Source organism: Carassius auratus, chromosome 8 (genome assembly GCF_003368295.1).
Source record: "Carassius auratus strain Wakin chromosome 8, ASM336829v1, whole genome shotgun sequence".
In the NCBI taxonomy this organism is placed as follows: domain Eukaryota; kingdom Metazoa; phylum Chordata; class Actinopteri; order Cypriniformes; family Cyprinidae; genus Carassius; species Carassius auratus.
The window spans coordinates 24,342,916-24,351,495 of NC_039250.1; the positions used below are offsets into that span (position 1 = coordinate 24,342,916).

At 34.0% G+C, this 8,580-nt stretch overlaps 1 long non-coding RNA gene across 1 annotated transcript; it reads left to right on the forward strand.

Moving 5' to 3' along the window:
- Window positions 1-803: 803 nt before the first annotated feature.
- LOC113106789 (uncharacterized) lies at window positions 804-1,342 on the forward strand. The gene is made up of 2 exons (XR_003292576.1): window positions 804-859; window positions 1,077-1,342. It is a non-coding gene; the product is annotated as an uncharacterized LOC113106789 (long non-coding RNA).
- Window positions 1,343-8,580: the final 7,238 nt, after the last annotated feature.

Sequence of the window (8,580 nt, forward strand, 5' to 3'; positions counted from 1 at the left end):
ATATAACATCCACATGGACAACAACGCTCACCTCGGCAGGTACATCCAGTCAGCAAACTAATGATCAGTTTTACAACAATGCTTTGATTATTTACAATTTAGGAAATTATAATCAGTCAAGTCTGCTTAGGCCTGCTTAGTTCATATGAGCAATACTTTTCAGCATCGCCAGCTGTCCAATCAAAGGGATCTACACTACTCGGTAACTCTGGTAACAGTGTTTTTTTTTTTTTTTTTGCATGTATTTTAAGATGAAATTCTTATTTGTTTGCAACATTGTATAACATAAACATACACATATAACACATACTGATAATAAAAAATAGCATAGCATGAATGCACTGTAAGTCGCTTTTGATAAAAGCGTCTGCCAAATGCATAAATGTAAATTGCATATATCTTATTAGAATTTATTATAAAATGTAAAATATTTAATGACTATTCCTTTCTCTTTTTATTTCAGCCAGTATTACTGTAGCTTGTGCAGGTCTTCTGGTGATGCTGGTGTTTGGGGTTCTTGTGGCATTAGTGTCTCTCTGCAGGAAAAGATCAGATTTCAAGTCCAGATGTAAGACCACACACACATAACACCCAATAATGAATTGACAGTTTCATGAAAGACTCACGAATAATAATAATAAATATAAAAAGCCCTATTGCATCTGTTTTAAAAAATGAAATAGAGGGCTTGTGTGACTGATGGATATTAAGTTTTGAGATCATGTCTTATTTCCTTCGGATCACTATTGACACTTAATTTACTGTGACTTAGTTCTACAGTATATTTATGGCCATTTTTTCAGGTCTGAGACCACCCGTCCCTGAAAATCCAGTTCAAAATTCACCAAATCTCAACCTGGTATAAAAACATTTACTCTTTATACACAATTTTACCCTAAAAAGTTTCCAGCATCTAATTACAGTACAAACCGTCTGATCAACATTATAGACATGAATACATTTGCTTTGTTGTAGTAAAGCTAGTTAAGTTTAATATGATTATTGTAAACATGTTGAATGTACACTGAACTTATGTTTTGGTAAGTCAACCGTTATGTCTCTTTCTCTTTCATCAGGTCTCTCAGACTGTAGATAATGGCAGCCACCTCTATGATGAAACTGTAACTGAGTACAGTATGGTTGGTCTGGCTAGATATGGTGATTCTACTGTGGAGCATTGTGATCCTGCACCTCAGAATGATGAGAACACTTTGTATTCATTTATCATGAAATACTGAGGATAAAAGACTAGATCAGTGGCCTTCTTTCCCCCGAAAATGTAACTCTTAAAACCCTGTTGACATGAAATGGTGCATATGGTCAGTTTGCTAAAAAAAAAAAATCCTGCTGTCATAAAATCTAATATATATATATATATAATATATACAAACAGAATGGGTAATAATATTAACAACAGAATGACATCACTAGTTCAAATGATCAAAATCTTCAAAATCCAGTTCTTCCAAATTGATAAAGTAGCAGGTTTTGTATATAGATATAGATATAGTATTTCCAATAAGTAATGGAACCTGTGCTTAGCAGAAAGGTCATGAGGGGGTTTCCAGCATTGAACAAGTCATTTCTTTGCTGCAGTCAAAGCTGCTAGACAAAATTTCTGTTCTTTCCCACTTACAGAAAATTTAGAATTATCATTCAACAGTAAAAAACAGGATCTTTGTGAAAATGAATCTTTATAACCTTATATAAAACATCAAGCACATTGTCCCAAAATTTTTGCATATCTGGACAGTCTCATAGCATACAGTATATATCAGTGTCAAGGCAACCCTGTCCACAAAATATGCAATATGGGTGGGGAAATATACCCATAACATAATGTATACGTGTGGTTAAATATGCTCTGTGAATAAATGAATGAAAAGTGAATGAATTTGTGATTTGAGTTTGAGTAGAGATGGTGTGCAATATTATTAGACTTTCTTTTGTCTAATGTACTCATACAATCTCTTAAATTAAAGCCTGTTTCTTTCTTTTTTTTAAGAATGGCTTGATGACTGCTCATTTTGCAATAAAAATGATGTTCTAAACAAAGGCTTCCCATTTAAATTAGAGAAGTGTTGGGTGTTAGTGGGACTCTGACTGTGTTGTTTTCTTTTAACACTCTGAAATAGCTTAGGTGTGTGGCAATAATGAGGCCTTTTCTCTTCACAGGGTTTTAATAACCGCATCTCTGGAAGAAATTAAAATTAATCTCAGAATACACAGCTCCTTTAAGCCTGATATGGGTTGATTTCAAACGTGTAGTACTGTGCAATATTACGTTTGACTACATCTGTTTTTTTCATTTTTTTGAAAACTGAGCAGAAAATATCTATTTCTGTTTGTACTTATTGTCACTCTTTCTTGATTTTAACAACATACAATGAGCTTCTTAAAAAAAGAGAGATTTAAAGTTCAAATTCTTTCATTTGTACCACTGTTTAACTGTCATTGGTTTGTCCATTTTAAGTACAAGTCTCTCTCTCTCTTGGAAGTAAGTTCATCTGCCAACTGCAATGTGAGAAATAGTAAGCAGAAAACTTTTACAGAGCTACACAGTTTAATTTTGGTTTTATTGTCATAGTTTCTTTATAAATCCTATACGAATTTTATAAGGTGGAGGTGATATCACAGAGAATTAATACTCTTGTGAAGATTCTGTGTCATTTCATAGTTAATTCTTTTATTTTTCCATTTCTTTACATTTTCAATTAATTTCCATAATATTCTCTGTTGATTATTTTAGATTTATTTGAAATCATAATATGATGAAATTCTGTAAATTATGTGTTTGAAGATTTTTTGAGAACCTCTTTCATTGCTCTATTGTTTCTATTTTTGAAATGTCAAAATATATAATTTACAATTCTTACAGTATGTATGTCTCTGTTTAATTCAACTGGTTTGACTGTGTTTTCTCTAGTTTTGCCCAGTGTTGATGAAGTCTGGAAATGTTTATGTGAGAACAGTGGGTGAAACGGTGGACATCAGCTGTCCATATCTAGATTTCCATATATATATACACCCAAGTACTTTTGCCATCATCCCTGTAAATACGAGCATGTTTTGATTAAAACTGCAAATCTGATCAGGTCGTCTCAGATGGAAGATACTCTTTGATTGATAATATAAGTGAACGGACCTTTACTGTAACCATCAATCATCTCAGACTCACAGACTCTGGTGTTTATTACTGTGGACTTGATCAGTGGTTCACTGACACACTGAAGAAAGTTCATCTATCTGTCCATCAAGTTAGGTATGAAAACAGTTTCATCTTCAAGTCATCTTCCCATTTAAATATTTCACAAAAATGTTTTATCCTCACCAGTTCCTGAAAACACACATATAACATCTACATGGACAATAACTCTCACCTCGGCTGGTAAGTTCATCCATTTAACAAAATAGTTTCTATTGGCCCATCAAGACATTTCACCCTAAATTATTTACAGTGCAGTATGTAATTCTATATCTTTATTATTGGGATAATTTTGACCAGCTGAAAAAAAGTAAAGTTTTTTTTTTTCTTGAATAATAATACAAGTAGCACTGTGATTCCGTCTTTCCCAGATAATTCTCACTCATATGAACTACCATCAACAGTCCAAGGTTCCACTCCTCCAGTCATCAGCTCCTCTGGTGACACCTCTTTTTTTTTACCCATTTGTTTGTTTATGTTGCTGTATTAGAATACTTACAATAACTGTAATTGGTAATTCATTTATTTGCATTTATTGTAGCATTTATTTATTGTATTTGTACTTATTTTTATTCCAGTCAGTGTGATGGTTGTTTGTGCCTTTTGTTGTGTTATTCCTGGTTTTCGGGATCACTGTGGCTTTACTGTGTATCTACAGCAGAAGATCAGATGCAAAGTCCAGATATAAGATCATGAACATCAATGTACTCTTTTACACTAGCATGATGCTTCCAAATGTCATCTTCAATCAAGTCTCATATTACTCAGGTCTTAATTTCTTCAAATTAATTCTGACCTTAAATGATAAATTAAATCTAACATTGTTTATATTATTCACATAGGCTATTGATGCTTTAAAAACCTTATACTGAAGATACAGCTTAAGGTCCACTCAAGATCCACCAGGTATGGAAACCTTTCTGTGTGCCAGCAGGAACATTTTGCACCAAACTTATCTAAAAAATGTAGTAGTATAAAAAAAAATATAAAAATGATCATCAATGAATGCTTGAGTAGTTGAACAGTCATTCTGTTTTGCTCTCTGTCAGGCTGTGGACGATGTCTGTACAATGGTAGTATAGTTTGGACCCACCAAAAGAAGACTGTTCTTGTCTAAACTATTCAATATATATACTATACAGTATATTACTGCACGTGACTTAGGAGAAGAGTCATTCTGGAATGTGGAACAAATTATTTACTATAATAATTACTCCATATTTAGACCTTATCATAATCTCATCATCATCATGAGCAGCAGCAGCAGCAGCAGCATCTCTCTTTTTATCTCTATGATAACACAATTTCTGTAATAAGTAAAAAAAAATAAAGGATATTGTTTGCAGAGTAACTTTAGCTATCATCCATCAGTCGGATGACCCAATTAACTTTAGTTCATCATTTCCTGTATGGCAGATCAGTCTCTGTGCTGCATTCTATTTTTACACTGTTGCAGAGCATTTGTGGTTGTATGTGGTCAAAGAATTGAACATTTTGCAATGTCTGTTGCAAACAAAATAAGGAAATGCCCCTTAGCTTTGATGTGTTTGGTTGCTCATATCCTGTGGCCATTGTTATATCCTGTGTTGAATTATTATGAGCTCTAAACTCATGGCCATAGCAAGGGTTGGAAAATTAGGGAGGTCTGGGGTGGAGGGAATGTGCTATAATAACCCCCACAAATACAACTCAATACTAACATTTAAGAGACAGAAATCTAGATGTTTGTGAAAGATAATTTTTCTGTTTTAGAGGGATGAACACTGTAAAATGAATGCATCAACATTTGTTAATATTTGTTAACATCTATATTGGATCATGTTATCAGTTGTTTATTTCCTCATTTGTATAAAAGTGGATTTAGAAAAAAAGTGTCTGCTAAATGACTAAATGTAGCCTAATGTAATGTAATCATGCAATATTACTGTTATAGTTTTCATTAATAATCATTGCTATATAGATGATAACTTTGTCTAGTACTCTTATGAATGTTTTAGCATGATTTGTAAAAATTGTACTAATGACACAGCATATATTTCTTAGTGTTTGGGTAGGCTATTTAATTTAATTATGTAACCTGCTTGTTCCACAGATCTAGTATTTTGGCAATGTTGATAATGTTTCTGACAGATATTATCATATGAAAGCAGATTATACTAATAATTAATGCAAAAGACATGATGCACACTTGCGTATCCCAGTCCACATGCATGAAACCCATTCCACATGCACAAAAAAAAATGAATGAATGAATGAATAACAAAAACCAATTCACGTACACAAAATAAGAATAAGTATTCATACGTTTCACAAATGCAAAACCCAGTTCACTTTGGTGACATGGTTGGTTGACTTAGTTTTGTAGTGGCCACAACATTTTAATTTGTGGGAACATCGTATTAACTGGTGGTAACATGTTGTGGCCACAAGATCATTTTGTTGAGGTAACGACATTATGTCATGGCCTCAAGGTGGCCTACAGTATATTGAGGGAATGCATTTCTCGTAAACAAACCATTTTAAATGGCAAAAAAAAAACGTTTTAAGGGATGGGTGGCAACCCTATAGTTAAATGAAATTAAACGATCAACTGCACAAACCTCTGATCACTGCCAGGGAAGCTTCTTCCCCCAGGCCATCAGGATCCTAAACTCAAACTCAGTCTCTTAACCTATACATGACTTAATTATCAGTAAGATACTTACTGAATATACTGACATTGACACTTGCGAACAGCAATTTCTATAATTTTTATTTATTTACTTTTTTATCTCTATTGCTGTAATGTAAATACCCTGTACAACCTGTTTGCACATTCTCCACTTGAACATTCCTGCTCATCTTAATATTTATTAAGTGTAGAGTATACTGTCTTGCCAATTTATTTTACAAGTTTTTTATTTTATTCTTATTTTTATTATATTTATTCTTATCTTTTTCCATATTTAATTTTTTGTATAATTTTTCTTGTGTTTGTATTCTTTAATAATTGCACCGTTCATTGAGCGGACCTGTCTTACATTTCACTGCTGGTGATATACTCTCCATATAACTATGTACGTGACAAATAAAAATCTTGAATGTATAGCCTATTCTTATTATGTGCATGTGAATAGTTCTTTTGCGAATATGTATTTTTTTGTGCACATGAATTGGGTTTCATGCATGTGAATTGGGATACGCATGTGCATTGTGTCTTTTGTGTGAATTATTATTGAATCTAATATGCTTGCTGGTCATATAATTAGAATATCATCAAAAGGTTGATTTATTTCACCAATTTCATTCAAAAAGTGAAACTTGTATAGTATATTAATTCATTACACACAGACTGATATATTTCAAATGTTTACTTCTTTTACTTTTGATGATTATAACTGGCAACAAAGGAAAATCCCAAATTCAGTATGTCAGAAAATTAGAATATAACTTAAGATAAATACAAAGAAAGGATTTTTAGAAATCTTGGCCAAATGAAAAGTATGAACATGAAAAGTATGAGCATCTACTGCACTCAATACTTCGTTGGGGCTCCTTTTGCCTGAATTACTGCAGCAATGTGGCGTGGCATGGAGTCGATCAGTCTGTGGCACTGCTCATGTTTTATGAGAGCCCAGGTTAATCTGATAGTGTCCTTCAGCCCTTCTGCATTATTGGGTCTGGCATAACGCATCTTCCTCTTCACAATACCCCATAGATTTTCTATGGGGTTAAGGTCAGGCGAGTTTGCTGACCAATTAAGAACAGGGATAGTCCTTAAACCAGGTACTGGTAGCTTTGTCACTGTGTGCAGGTGCCAAGTCCTGTTGGAAAATATAATCTGCATCTCCATAAACTTTATCAGCAGCAGGAAGCATGAAGTTCTCTAAAACTTCCTGGTATACGACTGCATTGACCTTGGACCTCAGAAAACACAGTAGACCAACACCAGCAGATGACATGGCACCCCAAGCCATCACTGATTGTGGAAACTTTACACTGGACCTCAAGCAACGTGGATTGTGTGCCTCTCTTCTCTTCCTCCAGACTCTGGGACCCTGATTTCCAAAGAAAATGCAAAATTTACTTTCATAAGAGAACATAACTTTGGACTACTCAGCAGCAGTCCAGTCCTTTTCATCTTTAGACGCTTCTGACACTGTCTGTTGTTCAAGAGGGGCTTGACACAAGGAATGCGACAGCTGAAACCCATGTCTTGCATACGTCTGTGCGTAGTGGTTTTTGAAGCACTGATTCCAGTTGCAGTCCACTCTTTGTGAATCTCCCCCACATTTTTGAATGGGTTTTGTTTCACAATCCTCTCCAGGGTGCGGTTATCCCTATTGCTTGTACACTTTTTTCTACCACATCTTTTCCTTCCCTTCACCTCTCTATTAATGTGCTTGGACACAGAGCTCTGTGAACAGCCTGCCTCTTTTGCAATTACCTTTTGTGTCTTACCCTCCTTGTGCAAGGTGTCAATGGTCGTCTTTCGGACAACTGTCAAGTCAGCAGTCTTCCCAATGAGACAATTTAAAGGCCTTTGCAGGTGATTTCAGTTAATTAGCTAATAATTTCTAATAAACATTTGAAATATATCAGTCTGTGTGTAATGAATTTGATTTCACTTTATGAATATTGAATTCACTTTATGAATGGACTTAGTGAAATAAATCAACTTTTTGATGATATTCTAATTATATGACCAGCACTTGTTTATCATGATTTTGTGTTCCCCATACCAATTGTGTTATCCTGTCATGGGCTTTTCTTGATTTTCGTCAGTTCAAATGCAGGCGATGCGGTGTTGCAGGATATTGCTATAAAAACAAATAAAAACAAAACACAAAAATAAAAAAAGAAACAAATGTTTCAAATCCTTTGCAAATATGATACGAAAAAAATATTGCTGACCCTAAACGGAAACCTCCTACTATATTAACTTTCTAAAGTTTCAAATTAAGTGATAAAGGCAGGTCCAAAAGGAGTATAGGAGTAATAGTTGGATCTGGCAACAAATAAGCTTTGCCCTCGCACTCGCTCAGAACTCTAGCCTTGTCCAAGACTTGCGGACTTTGCACTTGACCACTTGGCAACTTAAATTACGTATTTTTTCATACATTTATTATTATTATTATTATTATTATGTTGAACATAACATTTTTTTCCGGTCCGGTAAATTTCACAGCTGCCTGACCTCGATTACAGGATTAGCAAAAAAGTTAAATTTTTGATGACTTGTTATTGTCAGACTACTAATATTGTGAAATGTTTGTGTATGTGTGTGTGTGTGTTTGTGTGAACGCTTTCTTCTTTATATGCAACAAAGTAAAATTTATGTATGTGTAACTTTATATCACGTATTCAAATTTATTAATAAATAAGAAAAAAAATAA